This window comes from Triturus cristatus, chromosome 11 (genome assembly GCF_964204655.1).
Source record: "Triturus cristatus chromosome 11, aTriCri1.1, whole genome shotgun sequence".
In the NCBI taxonomy this organism is placed as follows: Eukaryota; Metazoa; Chordata; class Amphibia; order Caudata; family Salamandridae; genus Triturus; species Triturus cristatus.
In genome coordinates this window covers 967,457,264-967,480,021 of record NC_140594.1, presented here as the reverse complement: position 1 = coordinate 967,480,021, position 22,758 = coordinate 967,457,264, and the positions used below count along the sequence as shown (strand labels likewise).

At 45.7% G+C, this 22,758-nt stretch overlaps 1 protein-coding gene across 6 annotated transcripts in view; it reads right to left on the bottom strand.

The window, feature by feature from the left end:
- CAB39 (calcium binding protein 39) overlaps window positions 1-22,143 on the bottom strand; it is a 220,185-nt gene extending 198,042 nt beyond the window's left edge. Inside the window, exons 1-2 of one of the 6 annotated variants that reach the window (XM_085635004.1) lie at window positions 21,927-22,143; window positions 19,597-19,811 (exon numbers count right to left, since the gene is read on the bottom strand). The gene's annotated coding sequence lies outside the window, so the exon portion shown is untranslated. Of the gene's footprint in view, window positions 1-19,596; window positions 19,812-21,536; window positions 21,836-21,926 lie in introns of those variants that run through there. The other 5 variants (XM_085635001.1, XM_085635005.1, XM_085635002.1 and 2 more) reach the window with 5 other exon arrangements.
- Window positions 22,144-22,758: the final 615 nt, after the last annotated feature.

Genomic DNA, 22,758 nt, shown 5'->3' with positions numbered 1-22,758 from the left:
TCCAAGGCTCAGCCCAAAACTGCTAAACTATCTGTCAGGCATGATATGTCAGAATTATTATTAGCTTCTAAGTGAAAGTTAAAATCGCCTAACACCGTAAAGGAGTCAGTGTCTAAGTACGATTCCAGATAGGTCTGTAGGGAAGTGATAAAGGAGGATCTCGGCTCTGGAGGTCTATAAATAAGTAACCCCGGGAAAAGTTAACGGTTATCCTTTTTAACACTAAATGACATTGCCTCGGCATCCAGTGTTGGTTCTGGCACGATTCTCATTGTATAATGGGATCGGTAAATTAATGCTATTCCCCCCACTTTGCCCCTACGCTATCAGTGTTAGCAACAAAGTAGCCTACCGGTGCTGCAACATTCCAGGTCGACTCATTTGTTTAGTTTGCCCAAGTTTCCGTAAGAAAAACCAGGTCTGAGTTTTCTACTTGAATCAAACACTCAAATCGTACTTGTGTTTGATCATTGACCTAGTGTTAAGTAGGATGCAACTAATAGATTTGGGGTTCTTAGAAGAGGTGTCTTGTGTTGAAATAAAAGATTGGGAGCCCCTACTATCCTGGGGGCATTGCTGTCCTTATTGTTAGAAGGCATAATTCCTTCCCGATCACTAATTGTATGTTTTGTACATAGATTCAGGGCCACCAGGCCACATATGTTACATCGCCTAGGGTTGTAGTTTATTTTGTCCAGCTCTAGTTTAGGATGAGGGCACTCACTGAGATCAAGGCTAATAAGTTTGCTTTGCGAATAGAGGTACCTCGTAAAAAGGGAAGGAGTTCTGGCGCTGGTCGCGCTCCAGGAGCAGACGGTCTTGACTTTGGCGCGCAGTGGCCCACCCACTGCGCAAGCCCGCTGCACGGTCGCAGCATCCAGTGATTTACAGGAGGTGAGGGGAAGGGGGCCGGACGGCAAGCTGTAGCGCGGACCTCATTGAGGGTCCGCTCTAACAGGAGGGCACCGCAGTCAGCGGAATGCCAGCAGTTAAGGTGAGGCTTGCAAGTTTAAAAACGCACACAATATAACAATGTAAAATACCATAAGTTCAAAAATATCACGGGTAAAATTTCCCCAACGCTTATCAGCACTGTTCCCAAAGCACATTACCGCTATTGCAAACAGCACATGAAGAATGGTGCCATATGGGAACTGTAATTGGCTGATGCTCCTCAAACTTAAACGGAAGGAAGGTATCAGCTGAAGGAACAAATTAGGACGTAGGATAGAAGACAGGCACTGCACTGATCCTATGGTAAGCAGCAGGTGGGAATAGAGACATAGTATCAATAACAGCAGGTTTTGTAGAAAGCGCAAGCGCGCTGATGTCAGACCTAAAAACATTGGCATAAGCAAATAATATTTTTGGTCTCAAAAAACCACACATTGCCACCCACAGTAGGACCTGGCACGGAACAAAACTTTTGCATGCCAATATGATCCTTGCGAAAGAGCAGAATGCGGTCACTCTCAGTGAATCAGGGAGAGAAAGAGAGAGGGGCGCGAGAGAGAAAGAGAGAGGGGCGCGCGAGAGAAAGAGAGAGGGGCGCGCGAGAGAAAGAGAGAGGGGCGCGCGAGAGAAAGAGAGGGGCGCGCGAGAGAAAGAGAGAGGGGCGCGCGAGAGAAAGAGAGGGGGGCGCGCGAGAGAAAGAGAGAGGGGCGCGCGAGAGAAAGAGAGAGGGGCGCGCGAGAGAAAGAGAGAGGGGCGCGCGAGAGAAAGAGAGAGGGGCGCGCGAGAGAAAGAGAGAGGGGCGCGCGAGAGAAAGAGAGAGGGGCGCGCGAGAGAAAGAGAGAGGGGCGCGCGAGAGAAAGAGAGGGGCGGAGAGAGGGGCGGAGAGAGGGGCGGAGAGAGGGGCGGAGAGAGGGGCGGAGAGAGGGGCGGAAAGAGGGGCGGAAAGAGGGGCGGAAAGAGGGGCGGAAAGAGGGGCGGAAAGAGGGGCGGAAAGAGGGGCGGAAAGAGGGGCGCGAGAGAGAAAGAGGGGCGCGAGAGAGAAAGAGGGGCGCGAGAGAGAAAGAGGGGCGCGAGAGAGAAAGAGGGGCGCGAGAGAGAAAGAGGGGCGCGAGAGAGAAAGAGGGGCGCGAGAGAGAAAGAGGGGCGCGAGAGAGAAAGAGGGGCGCGAGAGAGAAAGAGGGGCGCGAGAGAGAAAGAGGGGCGCGAGAGAGAAAGAGGGGCGCGAGAGAGGGGCGCGAGAGAGAAAGAGGGGCGCGAGAGAGAGGCGCGAGAGAGAAAGAGGGGCGCGAGAGAGAGGCGCGAGAGAGAAAGAGGGGCGCGAGAGAGAGGCGCGAGAGAGAAAGAGGGGCGCGAGAGAGAGGCGCGAGAGAGAAAGAGGGGCGCGAGAGAGAGGCGCGAGAGAGAAAGAGGGGCGCGAGAGAGAGGCGCGAGAGAGAAAGAGGGGCGCGAGAGAGAGGCGCAAGAGAGAAAGAGGGGCGCGAGAGAGAGGCGCAAGAGAGAAAGAGGGGCGCGAGAGAGAGGCGCAAGAGAGAAAGAGGGGCGCGAGAGAGGCGCAAGAGAGAAAGAGGGGCGCGAGAGAGGCGCAAGAGAGAAAGAGGGGCGCGAGAGAGGCGCAAGAGAGAAAGAGGGGCGCGAGAGAGGTGCAAGAGAGAAAGAGGGGCGCGAGAGAGAGGCGCGAGAGGGGGGCGAGCGAGAGGGGGGCGAGCGAGAGGGGGGCGAGCGAGAGGGGGGCGAGCGAGAGGGGGGCGAGCGAGAGGGGGGCGAGCGAGAGGGGGGCGAGCGAGAGGGGGGCGAGCGAGAGGGGGGCGAGCGAGAGGGGGGCGAGCGAGAGGGGGGCGAGCGAGAGGGGGCGAGCGAGAGGGGGGCGAGCGAGAGGGGGCGAGCGAGAGGGGGGCGAGCGAGAGGGGGCGAGCGAGAGGGGGCGAGCGAGAGGGGGCGAGCGAGAGGGGGCGAGCGAGAGGGGGCGAGCGAGAGGGGGCGAGCGAGAGGGGGCGAGCGAGAGGGGGCGAGCGAGAGGGGGCGAGCGAGAGGGGGCGAGCGAGAGGGGGCAAGCGAGAGGGGGCGAGCGAAAGAGGGTCGAGCGAAAGAGGGTCGAGCGAAAGAGGGTCGAGCGAAAGAGGGTCGAGCGAAAGAGGGTCGAGCGAAAGAGGGTCAAGCGAGCGAGCGAAAGAGGGTCAAGCGAGCGAGCGAAAGAGGGTCGAGCGAGCGAAAGAGGGTCGAGCGAGCAAGAGGGTCAAGCGGTCGAGCGAAAGAGGGTCGAGCGAGCAAGAGGGTCAAGCGGTCGAGCGAAAGAGGGTCGAGCGAGCAAGAGGGTCAAGCGGTCGAGCGAAAGAGGGTCGAGCGAGCAAGAGGGTCAAGCGGTCGAGCGAAAGAGGGTCGAGCGAAAGAGGGTCGAGCGAAAGAGGGTCGAGCGAAAGAGGGTCGAGCGAGCAAGAGGGTCAAGCGGTCGAGCGAAAGAGGGTCGAGCGAGCAAGAGGGTCAAGCGGTCGAGCGAAAGAGGGTCGAGCGAGCAAGAGGGTCGAGCGAGCAAGAGGGTCGAGCGAGCAAGAGGGTCGAGCGAAAGAGGGTCGAGCGAAAGAGGGTCGAGCGAAAGAGGGTCGAGCGAAAGAGGGTCGAGCGAAAGAGGGTTGTTAGACGGACCGGGAGGGTCGGCCGAGGTCAGGGGGAGAGCCGTCTACAGCGATCGTACAGACAAGTGACTTCCCCCCCACAGACAGACACCACACAAGGATAAGATTTAGTGTTCTTTATATGCACTTCTTAAGGTACGATGAAATAGTACAAGGAGGTCTGGACTCAGGGGTCCCCTCGATTTAGGTCTCTTAGGATAGGGAAGGGGAAGCGGGACAGTCTGTTTACCAGTCAGGTAGTTCGGATGAGATGATGGTTAGCCCACAATCCTCGAGCTTGGTGGTGTAGCTGGTACGGGCCGCGGCAGCGCCAGCAGGTCCCGGTAGAGATGGTCGATACACGGTCCGCGGCAGCGCCAGCAGGTCCCAGTGAAGATGGTCGAGGTACGGTCCGCGGCAGCGCCAGCAGGTCCCGGTGAAGATGGTCGAGGTACGGGCCGCGGCAGCGCCAGCAGGTCCCGACGAGGATGGATGTTGCAGAAGGCCGCGGCAGCGCCAGCAGGCAGGACGATAGTTCGCAAGATAGGGCTACGGCAGCGCCAGTAGTCCGTCAAGGCTGAGTTCTCTCGGTGTCTCTCGACTCCAGGATACAACTCCCATCCTGCTCCGGAGCTGCTCCAGTTATAGGGCAGGCGCCCTTTGATGTCCGGGTCCTCGCACTTGGAGGTCGGAGGGTCCGGGATGAAGGTGTCCAGACACCCAGCAGGGGGTGGAGCCAGCGCCTGGGGGAGCTGGAGGCGATCGGCACCTGGCGGGGGAAGAGCTCTTGACGCTTCGTTCCCCCATTGACCTGCCAAGTGGTCCGCTCACCTCCTGGGTGGATGGTGGTGCCGGGATGTCGGGGCCGGCCAGGCCCAGGGTTAGGGTCGGGGGGAGGCCACGCGGCCTCGTGGTGCAGGGCCCAAGATGGCGGCTTGACCCGGCCGGGGAAGCCGGTGGGGTTGGGGCCCGTGATGCATGGAGGTCCGAGGGCAGAAGTTCCGTCGGGAGACGGGGTGCAGGTGCTTTTCGTGGGTCACGCCTGGCGGGCCGGAGCTTGGGCCCTATCGTGCGGGGAGGGAGCAAGCCCTTCGTGTGGCCTGTCCAACAAGGGTCGAGCGAAAGAGGGTCGAGCGAAAGAGGGTCAAGCGAGCGAGCGAAAGAGGGTCAAGCGAGCGAGAGAAAGAGGGTCAAGCGAGCGAGAGAAAGAGGGGTCGAGCGAGCGAAAGAGGGGTCGAGCGAGCGAAAGAGGGGTCGAGCGAGCGAAAGAGGGGTCGAGCGAGCGAAAGAGGGGTCGAGCGAGCGAAAGAGGGGTCGAGCGAGCGAAAGAGGGGTCGAGCGAGCGAAAGAGGGGTCGAGCGAGCGAAAGAGGGGTCGAGCGAGCGAAAGAGGGGTCGAGCGAGCGAAAGAGGGGTCGAGCGAGCGAAAGAGGGGTCGAGCGAGCGAAAGAGGGGTCGAGCGAGCGAAAGAGGGGTCGAGCGAGCGAAAGAGGGGTCGAGCGAGCGAAAGAGGGGTCGAGCGAGGGTCGAGCGAGGGTCGAGCGAGGGTCGAGCGAGGGTCGAGCGAGGGTCGAGCGAGGGTCGAGCGAGGGTCGAGCGAGGGTCGAGCGAGCGAAAGAGGGGTCGAGCGAGGGTCGAGCGAGGGTCGAGCGAGGGTCGAGCGAGGGTCGAGCGAGGGTCGAGCGAGGGTCGAGCGAGGGTCGAGCGAGGGTCGAGCGAGGGTCGAGCGAGGGTCGAGCGAGGGTCGAGCGAGGGTCGAGCGAGGGTCGAGCGAGGGTCGAGCGAGGGGACCTGCAAGCAGAAGGGACAGAGTCAAGGTCACTAGCCAGTGACCACGTGGAACCAGGCGATGTCGTGAAGATTGCAGGTGAAGGTGAAGCTTGTCGCTGCAGCCACGGGGACCAGGAAACGTTGAGGACGACCAGGACCAGGAGGCGAGCTGTCCCACGAAGGCTCTTGCTGTCGGCGGCGTCGAAGTCGAACTAGGACTCACCAAGCCTTGGCAAGCGGAACCCACGAAGAACGGAGGACTTGCTTCTGGTGCAGACCAGGAAGGTCTGGGGTGCTTCTCTTTTGCAAGGAAGCGGGAGCCAGTCTGGAGGAGCCAAACCAGCAGTGAAGATTTCTGGATGCGTCGTCACAAAGGCCACTAGCCAACGGGCAAGCAACCGGACAGACGCGGCAAGCAGGAAAATGCAGAAGGGCCCCACACAGGACTCGTGGAGTGTGGGGGGGCTGATCCTCGGTGCAGATGGTGCTTGGGGTTGGGGCTTCTCAATCCCCGGTGCACAACTTCGAGGGTGCCTCAGAAGCTGCGCTGGAAGATACTAGCCACTTTTCCCAGGTAGCCGGTCCCACGTCTCTCGTCGCCTACACCCTTGTGAAGGAGAGTGGAAACACACAAAACTAGAATGTTAAATGACAATGGAGAATTGTGGGAGAACCAAGGTTTGGTAATCAATAGTAAAATCCCTTTTGTGTATGTGGTGTAAGATGGGCGATTCTAATAGAGGCTTAGCTGTCTGGATGAAAGCCTCAAAAAGATTTAACAGGAATAAAGGTTATACAATGTATAAACAATGTAAACATATTCTGTATATGATGCACGTAAAACTCAATGTATGAGTAAACATATCGAACTGTCAGATCTAGGTTTTAGACTGAGAAAAGTGGCTAGATAGTTCAGCACTGAAATTTGAGACCGCAACAATTAACGCTCACTTTTGCACATTAAATGTCTTCAGCAGCCCCACAACAATAGAATCTGGGGCAGCAAACACTGTCCCTTCACTCTCTTGCATCATTCAGAAAAGGCTGCAATGTGTTTAAGACCAAAAGGAACACTGAGGAAATAAACTATGAAAGAAGAAATGTCACATTTTCCTCCAATACTCAAAGAGCTCCTTATTTGAACATGCACTTACTAACAAACTCTCTTGTGAAAATGATACTTTTAATCGGCAACGAAAAACTAAAGTCTGGTCCTCCAAATCATGAAATTAAATAACAATGCAGATATATATTATTTTGTAACTATACGATCAAAACAACCAAAATTCTTTGACAGTTCAGTAAGGATAGCGCATTTAGACAGCACATTAACTGAACGTAATTACGCATAATAAAAGAAAATGACCAGGAGGAGCTTATCTATGAGGTCCTTATTTTACCATATGTCAGTCCCTGATAACCACTCACTCCGAAGACGCAAGTACAAACTATCCGAGTCAACATAACTCAAAGCTTGAGCCACCTCCTACTAGAGTAGAAACAACCAAAAAGACCCTCTTAAGAAGCCCTGGCTGGTATTTGGAAACATTATGCTTCAGAGCATCTAAAGCTTCTTTAGAAAACAGTTTTTACTTTATAATCCATCATAGTAACGTCCTTGTGTATACTGCTCGCTGTTCCGACTGGAATATTACAAATAAGATGATTCTTTCCACTAAGTTTATAATTTGTGACTGAAGCAGTCTGTAGTTTATATAGCTGACCACTTTATGTGCAATATTAGTGAGTAGTGCAGTAGACAAAATAAACTAAACTGTTGATCATGAACTTTCATCCTTCGATCAGCAGTCACTAAAATGTAATTTTAAATGGTATTCAGAATAACGTGATATTGCTATGCCAGTTGAAAGTCATAATGTCATACATCGCCAACAAAATTCAGAAAATTAGCCACTGTTTCAGTCACTCGATTATCAAAAGTCAAATAGAGATAGTGGATAACGTGTTAAATATTTACTGATGGATCTTATTTCAATTTTTTATATCTACAAGCAAGCTGGCCCCTAAATATGATCTTTTTCAGAAACTAATGCGGGTTTTGCGGTTTCCATTTGGTGGATGGAGGTGGGGGAGGTGTTGTGTGGTGTGTGTACACTTAAATTTGTTTAAAAGTGGGACTAGCAAAATTATCTAAATATTTAGCTAGCTTGATTCCTGTACCATGGCCACCATTCTGGCCTTTATTTAAGAAACCAGTACATTCTGGGAGCCAAAGTCTATTATTTTACTTAAATAACAATGCAATGGATCAGTGCAATGCGTTTGTAACTTAAAAGTCTTGGACTGGGCAAACAGATTTGCCAGTTTGCTCCATCTACAGCAAAACACTAAGCTGGTTATACAATACTATTAAAAGAAATGAAGGTTCTAATGGCAGTGATACAGGGTAAATAAATGGGACTGCAAAGATCAATGGATTGTTAATGACAGGTGATAGCTACAAAGATGGCAATAACAAAATGGGCTCTGACATGAATACATCCATCACCCAGTTGAAGAAATTTCTCCAAGAAGAGACCAATGACTGATTGGACCATTGTGCCTAATAGTAAATACACAAGTGGACTTATATAATTAAATATACCAGTTCTTGATTAAACTCATTCTACTACCCAATCTCTCTGCCATCATTTGGTGCGTTTTCATTCCTCCATAAAATGTTTGGCTATAGAATAACTAATTAACTACATAATATTAAGATAACGTGGATCTCAAGATTATAAGAAATCCCTCTATGTATGCAACTGTTCGACATGTGCTAACAATCAACTGATTAGAAGGTGCGGGGCAATGCTAACTCAGTAAGGGGCATATTAACAAGCCAGACGATAAAATATCGCCGCTTTAGCAGCAGAAAACTGATGCTAAAACGGCGATAATGGGTTTGATAATATGCTCTATGGAATTCCAATTGAAGCCCGTGTTAAATGTGAAGGACGTCTAACATGGGCTTCAATTGGAATTCCATAGAGCATATTATCAAGCCCATTATCGCCGTTTTAGCGGCAGTTTTCTGCCGCTAAAGCGGCGATAATTGTATCGCCTGGCTTGTTAATATGCCCCTAAGTGAGCAGACTCCAAGCATTCTGCTTTAAATTAAATGAGAAGGCCAATGTTTAAAACATTGATCTTAAACTCAGAAAGGGAATGCTGTATCAAAACCTAACAGAGAAGACTGAAAATAAAATAAGAGCTTTAAGATAAACAAACAATGACAGTTTTAATGTTGCCAGAGGGCCATGAAAAATGGATTTCCACTGTTGCTGTCTAAAGTTAATCACGACATTGCTAAATAATAATTCTCTTCACAATGTTTCACAAGAAAACTTTACAGCTGGGGCATCCTCGCAAATATGCACTTCAGGGCACATGATTTTTTTTCTTATTGAAAAAGTATGTTTATAATGGTGTGCACTCATTTTAAACGACACATTATCAATATGTCCAGGAATGTTAATAAATAAAGAGTGTATTTCAATGGGGACTCTAATTAAATACTGTAGGGCAAATAATTACCTACACTTTAAAGTTCATAAGCAATGCAGCTTACAATGTGTTTTACTAAAACTCTTTTCATTGTTTGGAAAAATGTACATTAAATCTAACATGGAAGGCTTGTCATTACTCATTAAAAGCACCACAAATATTTTATGAATGTCCCTAAATCTAATACAAGTAACGCTTTACTAATGAGAAATAGGTGCAAAAATAAAAAATATTTAAATAAGTTAAAATGGTAGTGTCTAGCGTGAGGTTAGGCAATACAGGCCAATAAATTGTATAACATGTATTAAACAAGCATTTGCAACACAATAGGTCTCGCATTTGTGAGACTTTAAGCTATGGGCATTGTACATGACAATGTTTTTTATATGTGATTAAACAACCAAAACATAAATAAAAGGCATTTGCTTGTTTCACTTGATTGCAGGTTTGCGAAACAACTAAATTGCTTTGACACTAGGTGAAAGAGATGGGCTATTTATCGCACAGAGTAATCCATCATAATTCTTTCCACAATTTACTGGTGGCCTAGAACAAACAGCAGCCACATCTAGTCAGGTGTTGACAGTCGGCTAGAGCTTCAACTGCTAGAAATCCCCACCTTTCTTAGGTGCAAGAAGGGGAAGAGACAAGAAACGCTGACCGGGATGGCAGTGGGTGGTAAACAAGCTCACGACTGCAACACATGGACTTGTGAGATTAAGTCACACAGGGCTTATGGGCAAGCAAGTTAAATATGCACTGGGTGTTTGTTTGTTCTGGTTCACGTAGCCGGAGGTGTTCATCCACGTACTGCTGCTGCGACAAACAGAGGCTGCTAAGGTGAGAGGTGCACTGGGCTCAGATTCAACTAACTGCCCCTAAATCTCAAAGCACTTGCACTCATCTGTCTGTAACATACCATAATGGCTACCTTCTTTTTAGGGCATGAAAGGAGGGATACGGGCAAATTCAAATTACAGGATTGGGCAACTAAATCAGTGTGAACCAATTGATGGCAACGTCGATATACACATAGTAAGGTCTGGGAGCTTTCAAGATATCCATTTTGGAGCGAAGTGTGCAGTTTACCGTCATGCACCTACTGTTCTCCAGTGAATGTGAACTGTTTGTGGCTGCATTAAAATAAAAACATACCCAAGAAAAATCAAACCAGTAGAAAACGAGGGGTGGGTAGTACTGGGGGTAAAAAGTGATCACAGATTGAGATTAATATAATACAGGGTGGCACAAGAGCCCCACGTTGCAGTCCGAGATACCAGGAAACAGTCCTGTAAATTAATGGTTGGTTATTTCTACAAAGGGGAAATGTCTCGAATAGACACAACGCATGAAAATGTTGATAGTAGGTCACTTATCGTCCTCCAGATCCCCACCATCTCATGTTGCATTGCTGCAAGGAGGGGGGTGTCACTTCTTATAATTTATAGCGCTTACTGCCCCAAACTAGGCGTAGTGCTGCCACAAGGAACGTTACGCTTCCAAATAGAGGTGTAGCGCGGAGGGACCCCACCGCTATAGGAGTCCAGTCACTAGCCCAAGGCCATGTTTAGCTCTTAATCAGAAGGACATCACTTTGCGTCACGCCATTTTCTCCAACAGGGATGTTCACAGTTAAAGGTAGTCAGGGAGCTAGGTGGCTAACCTTTAGCATGGTCATGCAAATGCAGATTATGAAAAATGAGTCTGTGAAGGAGGTGTCTCGCCAGGCCCATTAAGGCATTCCTTTGGCTGAACGCCAGATTCCCCATGAGCATGAAATACTGCGTGGTGGGCAGAGCTTCGAGGGACTCTGAGCGGTCCATCTAAACAAGTTATGGCGACTGCTGAAAATACTAACCACAGTCAGCATGACCTCACATAAACCACCGTCCTACCCAATTCAGCAGCCTTGCAACTATTCCCTGCAACAATCACTGCTGTACTACAGTGATGAAACGCATCTGTTAACATCCTGTGAGTAGCGCCCACCCTTGGAAAACAGCTCGGGTCCGTTGATGCAGAGGAGAGACACTCGGTCAAGACAGTAGCGCGCTCGGTGGGCAGACGGGTACAAATGACCCTAATTAAATGAAGAGGAGGGCAGTGGGAGCGCGCTGTAATCCAGTGATATGTTTCCGTACACCACCAAGCTGCCGCTTTCATAAATTCCAGAAAACACCAGCTAAATACATAGTTTAAAGCGAATAGTAACCGTAGGAGCTCACTAAGAAAGTAAAAAAAACGACGAGCAGCCATGCCCGGAGGGGAGTTTAAGGGACTGTGTCTGGAGGCCGCCCCGTGTAACCACGAGGGGTGAGGAGCGGCGGACAGAAAACAAAAATGCACAGAATCGAAACCAGTGGTGCGCGCGCACCTTAGAGGGGCGAGGGAGCAAGGCAGCAAAGCTAACGCGCACTAATTATAAACACATGTTTATAATTACAACCAGATTCCGCTGCTGCGCGTAACAGACACCAATGGGACGTGAGCGGTTACATTCCTAAAGAAGCTGGGACATGCACACGCCGTTCACCAATGGCGTGATTTTTTTTTTTTTTTTTTTTTTTAAACGCAACCAAAAGCCAATAGCAGCTTCGAAAACAAAACCACAAGCGTGTGGTCAGCTTTCCGAAGCCCCTACATGAGGTCTCGCGCTGCGTAAGAAGAGCTACGCACTGCAACGCTAGGCGCGAGACCTAAAATAAGGGTTATAGAAATGCATTTTGCAAATAAAAAAAATCACAGACTGGGTCCGAAATAAAATGGGCGGTATTGGCACGTGGGAGACCGAACACGTAAAGAGAGTAGTTATTAAAAATCTTCACTCGATTAGTTCAACTTTCCTTAAAAACAGACATAAGACAAAGATTTAATCTTTCTTTTGGGGTGGCGTGCCAGGTATGGAGACTATTGACTTGCATGGGCATTACATGGAGCCACTGATACATACACAAATTTTACATCACTATTGTGCAGGCAAGGCCGCTCAGTTATTGAAAGGTTAAAGTAAGAATTGGCAATGCCAATCCAATGTTTCATTCTTGCACTAACCCTCTGGCACAACTGCAATAAAACACACACAAACTCAACAACATATGTGAGATAAATTAAAAGAATACAAGTGGGATAAAAAAAAGAGAAAAGAGGCTCCCATCTAAACACAGCAGTCATATGCTTCCGATAACAAAAAGCAGTGGCTGCTTCTCTTGCAGAGGTATTGTTAACAGTTCAAGCATGGCTGCCACAGTTAGAACCAACATGCTGGTCATCTCTTGGAATGGGCAAACCATGATACACTATGGACAACAACATTGGGTAATGGACTTCTGATTTAGAGGATGTGGCCACATACTGTAGATGAAATAAGCGGCAACCAAGCTACTGTTAGCACTGCTTGGAGAGATGTACTACTCCCTTAAGAAACATTAAAATAAAAATAAAAAGGAGGAAAATATTAAAAACAAAGACTAGCCAACAAGTCCTGACTCTGAAGCGCACACTTTTTCAGGTGGATGAACACATCAGAAAATGCTGTCATCCACTGGGCAAGAGATATGAGATAGGAGAGCAAGTGACTGATGTGGACTGAACCATTACCTCATGCAGTTCGCTGTCGTGAATGGAAGAAGAATGTAAATGACACTCAGACAGAATAATGGCAGAACAGAGCTGACCCAAAGGCCTTCTATATATCCTTGACAGACTCACTTACCGGACCGCACCAGCTTCAAGACCAACTCCATTATCTAAAATGTCATCACAAACAGTACCCCTTTCTATCTGGCCGAAAAGCCAATTGTCTCCAGCAGCTCATGACGCACTGCACCCAAGGAACTGCCAGTCAGGACTGGATGTCATATACAAAAGAAAACCCCAGCAAACTGGATTCCCAATACATGCACCCATAATCTGTAGCATTCCAAGTGTCCATCTGAACCACCCATATCCTACACCTTTTCATAGAACACTGCATCTCAAAACTGTACACAAAAACTTCCACTCACCGAAATAATCTCCATCCTCCCTCCCTTCAGCCTGTAAACACAGACTGCATATTGTATTATGTGAGGATGGCCCTACACACGCTAAGTTGCATCTACCTAGGTCTATGCTGTAACTAACAACCTGTATACAGACCACACCAACAAGAAGCTCTGTAATGAACCTACAGAAACATTACAAATGCCAAATCAGAGACAAAAGACAGACATCCCTGAAATAAACAGAAGACAGAACTGCAGCAGTGACAAAGAGAACACAGGAGGCAAATTTAACACAGCACTAGTGTCCCTAGGGCATCTATGCATCCAATACACAGAGACACTATTGACAGCACAGTAGCCAAAGTACATAAATAACACAGTGGCCAACATAAAAGCACAGCACTAGATCTAACACAGCGATACTCAAAGTACGATGCGGGGCCACATGTAGCCCTCCTGACATTCACATGTGGCTTCCAGGAGAAAGACTGCACTGTGCTGTCGTTTATTCGATTGAGCAATAAAATTCAGTAAGATGTTAAATAAAGGTAAGCGTTTATTTACACTAACTGAAGAAGCAAATAAGGTGTCTTGCACCAAATTACTTTAGGAAAGCAGTTTTTTTAAGACATTTTGCAACAAAAGTGTAAAAATATGATAAAGTCTCTATTTTTTTATTTTGAAAAGAATTTCATTAATATGCAGATGTGTTTCAGCTTAGTAGGTCAGAGTATTTCACTCCATTCCTAAGTATTTTTTAAAACTGATAGCTTTAAAAAACATGAACGTAGACACATTCATGCCTCTTCCCACCCTAACAACAATGCCAACAGTGAACCAAGAGGCAAGTCAGTTGTCAAACAGAATCTTCTGGGTGGTTTGGGTTATTATGCACGGACAACCATGATAATTTATTAAATCAAACACAAGTGAAGGTTGTGTACGGTGAATTTCCTGAACTCGTGTATTTCAAAGTGCTCTCATATCATAATGCAGAAAAAAGAGGCAAAATGAAATCAGACAATAGTCTAGGATCACACTATTTAGTCAAGTAGAGAAGCCAGGATTGATCCCAGGTTTTCCGGTTTCACATTGGCAAATCTATTTCATCCCAATGCAATACTATCTATTTACTTCCATTTTACGCTTTAATCTCCCAAGCTAGCGATAGCGCCCACTTTAGCCCCCTCCCTTTACCAAGCCCCGCTCCCACCATACTGGCATCAAAGCAGCCCTCTGACACACCACAGACCGCACAATGCGACCCCTGGAAAAATGTTTGTGAGTGATCCAACACACAGAACTGCAGGCTAAGATTAAAATGTTCTCAGAAGGTATTCCGGTCCATTGATAATAAATAAGTTTTACTCATTCTACCCAGACACCTGCCCGAGATCTAATGCCCTTATGGCAGGCTTAATAAACGTTGTATGGAGTTGGACACCTATATTTACCTTCAAGAATTAAATGGTTAACAGACGGTTGAAGGAAATTCAAAAGCGCACTGTACTTCTGGAGTTCTCCCTACTCCTAAGAAAAGTACACCAATATAAATGTGTTCCCTTGGGCTTAATATTGGTGAAAAGGCAGACTTCGAAACACCGAATGCACCAAAACTGCCAAGTTTTGAACTATGGACCGAAGATATATGTGAATCGGCACTGGGTGAAAAAAAAGGTCGTCATCGGTTCTTGCATATGATTAACTAGAGAAGAGCCTACAGAAGTGGGGACATTCAAATGATGAAGAGATTCCTTGAACCTGAAGATGATAAAACCACCACAGTCGGAAGATAGGGACACTATAAGTTAAATATGTTAATTACTATGCTATAAAGAAGGTACTGAATTAGGGAAGCTATTCTCCAGCCAATATATATTGCTTATTTACAAATGTATCCTATGAGACAAATTGTAAAACTGAAGTGACCAGCGCACAAGACCAGGCACTGAATAAAGCACACCAAATTTTAGGCAAATGTTTATGTTGTAAGTAAGAAAGGCAAGATACTTCTAGTTAAGTTACATGTAGTTTTATTCAAGGCACAGCTGAGCGCACACCTCGCCAGCTGACCAGACCATCAACTGACAAGGGTAGAACACTCTGGTACAAGTTAGAACACTCACAGGTATTCTGGGAAGCTAAGGAGGTAAGAACACTAAAGAAGGGCTAATGATCAGTGTCAGACATATTACATGAAGAATCAATGTACAACAGTTTACAGGTGAGAAGGCAAAATAATGTCCCTCAAAGGGCAATAAAGCCAATGGTTGAAGTGGAATGACACACTGCCCCATGTAATACACGGTCATGAGCAGAAACAGAATGAAAATGACACTCACAGCAAGCACTGACAAAGCCAACAAATCGGCCTTCGGGACTAACTGGCTTTGCCAATTTCTCTTGGTGATGGTTTATAGCGCCTGTCTTTTTCCCCTCGAGAAGTGTATCAGCTTTAAAACAATTCATTAAAAAAAAAAAAAGCATGATAACGCAATCACTGCTAGCAGTGACACTATTCTACTAGACTGTGCATGCCTGATGTCAAATAAGCAGGCATGTGGAATGAAGCTGGTGCCATTCGCTTCAATTGTTTTTATTTACTGATCCAAGGTGTCAGGCCCCACATGGATCAGTAAATAAAATGTATTTATTTTTTAAACTCTAGAGCAAAAGCACAAATTTTAAAAAGCCATCTTGGGGTGGGGGGGCAATGGAAGAGCAAATGAGGGGACAAATGGAGACAAGGAGGTGGCAAAGAATTACATGAGGGAGAGATCAACACTATGGCAAGGGAAAAATCACACAGAGAGAGGGTAGGGAAAGAGAAGAACATAGAGCGTGGTGGTGAGTGGAAGAAGAACACAAGAAAACAGAGAACCCTAGGAAGCGGGGAAACAATACATGAAAAAGAAACATGGAGGACAGTGGAGGGCATTTGGGGGAAGCATGTGGGGAAGAGAGAGACAGAAAACACATGCTATCAGAATACATGTAACAAACTTGGGTACAGGTTTTACCACGGAAACACAACCCACCTTAAAAGGATGATAGACTAACATATGTTGTCAAAAAAGGGAGAAGGGAGGTCAAATCATAGGTTTTAACATATTACTTCGAACACCTTCTCCATTAATATTCACTGTACAGAACTACCAGAAACGGTCTTGTTCGCGCTATATAAAACTTCTCAAATAAAATAGGCTTTCACTATAAGACAGGGTTACTGCCTTTGTCTTGATTGTCTTTGTCTACTACAGTAACCTGCTTGATTCCATGTAATAAAATACCTATCTACAGGCATTTAAACAGTTTAATAATAATCCACTCTTAAAGACCTATTGACTTTAACATCTGATTCTCACAATAAATAAGACCCTGCCTTTGTCATAGCTTTTCCAAAAATAATGAAAATCGTACTTAAAACAGTGGCATTTGATTTATCATTTTCCAACTAACCTATGGCCTTGATTTCGGTTGTCCGCTGAAAAAATCCAATCCCACTCTATAGAACCTAAGCTTTTCTACACAGTAACAATGATACATGCTGGCATAAACATACAAATATGTATAAGATGACAGTTGGCAAAAAATATACAACTCCTAAAAGGGTCTAACCAGGATTATCACAGTGAAAATCTAGCTCTAAGGTTTTTATGGGGGGGGGGGGAGGGGGCTACACAATATTGCAGTAATGTCCAAGATTACTGGTGACAAAATACATGTTTACTGGTATTAACATACAATATCGATCAATCCTTAAAGATCTGTAATCGTTAACGTGCTAAAAATAAATAAACAAAAGGTTTGGCCTACTGCCTTTGTTAAAATTAGATCAGATCTATAGCAACAGACATGTTTGATATGGTGGTTCCTATAATTATTTTCAGAAAGGACGGACGACATTCAACATATCCTTTTTAAGCTTGATCATACTCTAAACATTGTTTAAAATTGGAGTACAAAGGAGACCAGCACTTCAGCCAATTCTCTGATAAGGTATTTTCAATTTTCAAGGCTAAAAAAAATAAAATAATGAAAGTTCTCCTCTGAAGTAACCAAGGCAAACAATGTCACAAACTGGTAAACATTTTTTATTGCCGGTCTAAATATGTTTGGTTGGCATTGTAATTTATTTTGCACATCTTGAAAACAGCCCACTGGGAAAAGTTACGTTGGTGTCCTCCGAGTGCTGTGTCAGCAGGTCAAATTAAAATATGAAAAAATTGCCACCTACCAATTTAAGATTAAAATATATCACCAGCTGCAGTAAACGGCATACATACACTAACAGAAAACCCTAAATAAATGTCACCTTCGGGGAGTGGGTACACCAGTTAACAGGCCCGATATCTGTAAAACAAGTTAAAGATGGGGTGCGGTGGAGAGCGGAGGGGGCAGTGTTTATAGATGCCCTAGAATAAATCCCCCACCAGACATCTGTGTCTCTACCTTCTCTTAACACAGATTGACATTGTTTTCGTTCTGAAAATGGCTTCCAAATTATCACATATTGCAACTTGGAATTTGGTTTTTAATATTGTACTCAATTGATTTGACAGTGCAGAAGGCTTCATAACTAACATTCAGGGCGACTCTGTTGGACCTGCCAAAATGGAGCAGCATCTAGAAAGCCAAGTCTTCAACTGTGCACCAACTCAGAACAATTTAAATTAAAAATATGCAAGTAAAAAAAAGACAGCAACATCTTAGGGACCAGCGGTCTATGAAGCTTGTGCAACAGATATCAGCTTCATATTTTTTTGCAAAGTTTAGGTTAGAATTTGTAATATTACTATCAGACACTACTTAACTTGGACTCAAACACGTGCAAATTTATTTTTAGAAATAATCTTTCAAACATGCACCTATACATATAATACTAGGTACATAAATCAGATTTTCTAAGATCAATCAACATACGAGACACTGAAATTTGAAGTATTTGTTATTTATCTATGTGCACCCTCATTGGTTAGCGGTTAGCCTATAGAAGAAAGGAGGGGTTGGGGCAACCTACCACCAACATCAGGATCCACTCTCAAGACTATGCAACAACGATCCAAAATGGTACATCACAACTAAATCGTGCAGCAGTGAGCAAAGATATTACAAAAGGTTTTTACAGCTGTAGTTGTCACTGTAGACTTTTCACCAAAAGTTCAAGCAGAATATAGTGTGACAATCAGAAAAATTGAATAAGCAAAGGATGCAAGAAACCACAACGAGGCTTATCTTAAGATTGCGTTTTGATTCTAGCTGTGTGGTATGTAAAGCTTTAATGTGGTTACTTTATTGGCGCATAGGCAGAACTAATCCAGTCAGTGATTAAGGAAAATATAAATACTCCTAGTCTATTTAAAGGGTGCTGTTCACATAGTGATTAAGGGATAGATTTTGAAAAGGGGGCAAATCAAACTTAAAAGTCAATATGATGGGCAGATTTCACTTATGAAGCACAGGACCCGATTGATTCAACAGCACATCATATTTTTGAAAGTTCATTAATATCCTACAGATACAAAATACGCAAACATTCAACTGTTTCTACTTTAGCCAATACTGACATCAACAAGTATCTAATTAAAGATCCAGGTACAAGGATGACTCGATTCAATCAAAAATCACATTATGATAAAGGGAACTAATGCAAAAACGTATTTCAACGGACCACATAAATATCATGCAACAAACCACTACTGTGAATGTAACAACACGCCTTTTAGATTCCTAACCGTGTGGTTCTCTTCATCAGAAGGATTAAAAACTGAGGTTGCCTTAAAGGGACTTATACTGGAGAGTTAATGGAGATTTCTGATGTACAAGTTTCAAACTACAAACTTACATTGGTATATAGTAAAAAAAAAAAAAAAAAAAAAAAAACGCAGAGTGAAAGTGGGACCGACATTTCCTAACTCCAGCTGACAAAGGCAAAGCAGGCCAAAACTTTCAATACTTCCTCTCTTTAGAACCCAAAACACACAAAAGGTGATGGGAGACTACTTGCAATAAGTCTAACCACTGGCAATCGCTAAGGGTAGCACTCCAACCCATTGTTCTTTTGCTCACCATGCCACCTCAGTTTGGACACAGTCATATTTAAATCAGTCTTGACCCTGTTCCTCATGGGAACAGTCCAGCCCGAACTGCCAAGCCAAAAACTCCTGAATTTGAACACAAGCAACCCAGGACCGGCTTTTGCCAGTGGGTAGATATATTGCAAGCAGCCTCCCATCTCCTTGTGTGTGTTTCATGTACCACCCCAAGTGGCTTGGGTATGCTCAACATGGGCCCCATACTCTGTGTCACTGGAACTAAGCTGTACCCAGTTGATGAGCCCCTAACTAGGGCTAAACCAGTTTTTGGTTCCTTGTGTTCTAGTTCAGGGTGGACTTGGCTTGGCAGTTTGGGCTGGACTTCTCCCACTGGAGTAGTGTCAAGACTGATTTATATATAGCTGGTTACAAACTGAGGTGGCAAGGTGAGCAAAAGAATGATAGGTTGGAGCGCTACCCAGAGCTATTGCAGTGTTAGACTTATTGCAAGCAGCCTCCATCACCTTTTGCGTGAGTCTCTTTAGAACCCAACTGCTTCACAGAAACCTGACAAAGGTTCAGACACCTGTAGCCTTGACAGTCTAAAGGGACTAGTACACAAAATGTGTTCCTCCTAAGATACACCGGGGGTCAGATTATTCTAGCAGGTGGTCAAGGGACAAATCTCAGTAAGCCTCCTGCCACCCAAACTGCCCAGTCAACCTGCTGCCGTACCTACCAGAAATAGCTGCTTCAGATGGTATGAAGTATGACCTTTATCAGGAAAGAAAGAAGATCCAATTTGCAGTTGCTGTCTGTTGGTTAAAGTGCTGTTGTTTATTTTCCACTACTGGCCAACAAGGGTGCCGTTAATTTCTCAGGTAAGGTTGCCGGACAGGAAGTCAACAGTGCTGTTGTGCGAGTGCTCTACTGCCTGGACCACACAGCCTACACCTGCCAGGAAATAAGAAAGCATTGATACTGATTAGGCCAAAATATATGGGTTGATCCGTCCACTGTCCATATCGGAGGCATTATTTTACAGACTGATGTAATTTTAAATGGCATTAGGGTCCCATTCATTTGATATGCTGGCCCAACTTGCCCTTTCATTTAAAACAAGTGCATGAACGGCATGAATATGAAAAGCAAAGAGTTACATATACATACATATATATATATATATATATATTTTATCAGTGACAACAGCAATGACCTTCCCTGGCAGCAACAGTACACTATAGTTTGCTTAAAAATAATACAAACCACGATCAAATACAATATTTGCAGACCAGTTTGACTATAGTCAACGAAAATCCTAAAACAAATGGAGTGCATCCATGTTCTACCAGAGCTTCAGAGACCGAGAAAGTGATGAGAAGAGAATATACAAATGGACTTAAAATGATGTGTTTACGTTAATATGATGCAATGTCATCTTAAAGTCCAAGTGAATGAATGAGAATGGTATGGTTTCAAGCAATGCCTGCCACTATTAAATGCAAACAGTACTGTTTTACCATTAGTTTGGGAGAAGGCAAACCCAAAGGTTTCCAGATAGGTTTAACTGTTGCACGGGGAACACTCCTTGCCCTTAAACATTTCACTACAAGCACTAAATCCCCACTATCACCAGTTCCCTTCATCTGCAGGCAACTTAAGACACCCCTATTTGCTGCTCAAACGGAGGCCGCTGAGGCAGCGGAGCGTGCTAGTGGTACTAACATTGATATGAACTCACTAAATCAGAAGGGTGGTTCGCTATGGCGTGGATAGCAATACAATAATACACTTGCTCCAATTACTAAAACAAAAGAGTGAAGTATTTTGAGAACGGCTTAAAGACACAATTCCTCTAAGACATAGAAATAACCATTTCAATTATAAATAGGGAACCATTCTCAGAGAAGGAAGACTACTACGTTTCTGATACTGGTATCCAATGCTATTCACTACCTGTTATCAATGCCCCTTTGCAACTTAATTGCTCGCAACCTGAGATCCACAAATCAACATCTTCTAATGGCACCAAAACCTATATGCGCTAAATCTAGGTCATTTCATCTTAGAGTAAATCATTTCACCAGTAATGCTGATATACACATTACTCCAAGACTTAAAAACAGCTCTTAAGCATCATCTAACTCCCCTCCCCCAAATGTGATCAACAACATCTCGGTCTTTAGTCGTTCCTTAAGACCGTTTAGTGCAAATATGTATACTTCCAGATTGTCTTCGCCACCCACTTACATAAAACAGCACCTACGTTGATGAACACTACTGTTCACCTGTTTATTTTTGTTACTGGTCTATCTGTGCACAAGTCCAGTGTACCACGCGTACGGTCTTATATACAGCATTTGAGATCGAAATCCTTCGGCGACTGCGCTAAGTAAATGTCGAGTGGGAGTAGAGTAAGTTCCATAATTATAAAAATATTCAAAACAACTCAAAATTAGAGTGTGCCATGGACGAACGCATCTCATTTTACACGAGAAGACAAAACTTCCCGAACTTAGATTGTGAACGCCTTTACAGGGTTAACGTACATACAGCTAAGTCTCCCCAGTAACCATCTCCAAAATGAAAAGGGACCGTAGCCCTACGGGGGCACTGTGAGACACTAAAGGACCTGGTCTCCCTCTCTCTCCCTGGAAGAGAGTAGTTGGTCACACTCACCGAACTCATAGTGGGACCGACCGGGCGGAGGCGCAGGCCTGAAGTGAGAGCCCGGACAGACAGGAATCCCAGGCGGTCAGCCTGAACCCTGCGCGCACGCGCGCACACAGGGACACTCACAAAAAATCCTATCCAATATGGGGTTTTGAGAAGATAACCTAGGAGAGGAGGGAGTGGACAGTGCCGTAACGCGTTCAAGCAGTCGCTGCTGCGGCCGCACGGGGTTAGGGCAGGGAGAGAGCCTGGGACCGGGCGGGGAGTAGCCGAAGTCGGTGGGCAGGAGGTGACGCGCCCTTGCGAAGGTACAGCCCGGGTGGCTTGCGACTACCAGTTCGCGCCACATTAGTTGCTGCTGGATCATTCGGAAGGGGACTGTAACGCTCAGCCTACCTTGGTGCAAGTTTACTTAAAAGCGTTAACGGTAGCCGCTGGAGTCACTGATGTGTCCTGGTGCCTCTGGCCTGGGCGCTGGCACACTCCGGTGGACAGCCTATCCTGGCCGCAGATAGCTGCGGCCTGCGGTCAGTGTTGCCAGGTCTCAAATCTAAAACAAGCAGAGCCTCCGTTGAAAACAAGCTCAAACAAGCACCAGAAATATAAAAAAAAAGCCAGAAACAAGCCACGCTCCTAAACATCACTGGAAAGGAACATACAATAGAAGTATTCGCATTAAAGTTTCAAAAGAAACGTATTTGTAAATGCATGAAATGCTCGTTATTATTTGCAAATATAACACGGTGGTGTACGAAGAAAAAACTCAAATTGCACAAAGCGCAGTTCAAGTTGGGTAAACTAGGAAATGACTACTTCCAATTTGCTTCTTTATCTCTGCATTTTTCTTTTACTGTATTGACGATAATTTAATGTTAGTATGTGTTACAGTCCCAGCCCCTTATTTCATGCGCTCTAAAAAAGCGCATGGAATAAAAACATTATATTAGCATTTTAATCTGGGATCTTTTTTCTTGTGAACGGGAATACCTCCAATCTAAGATGGCCGCCACATTAAAGTGTTGTCCCTTTTTTGTTTTAGTCATTCTGTTACCAGCGGAAGCTGAGCTCTTTCACCATGTTGGACAGTTGCTCTCAAGCTCCACATATGCTATGCCGATGATTGGCTGAGATCTTCCAAGTCCGATTCCTATTGGTGGTTGGAGCTCACGCTCAGAAGATACTGTCACTCAAATGCATAAAAGCGAGTAAGGACTTAAAGGAATCCCTG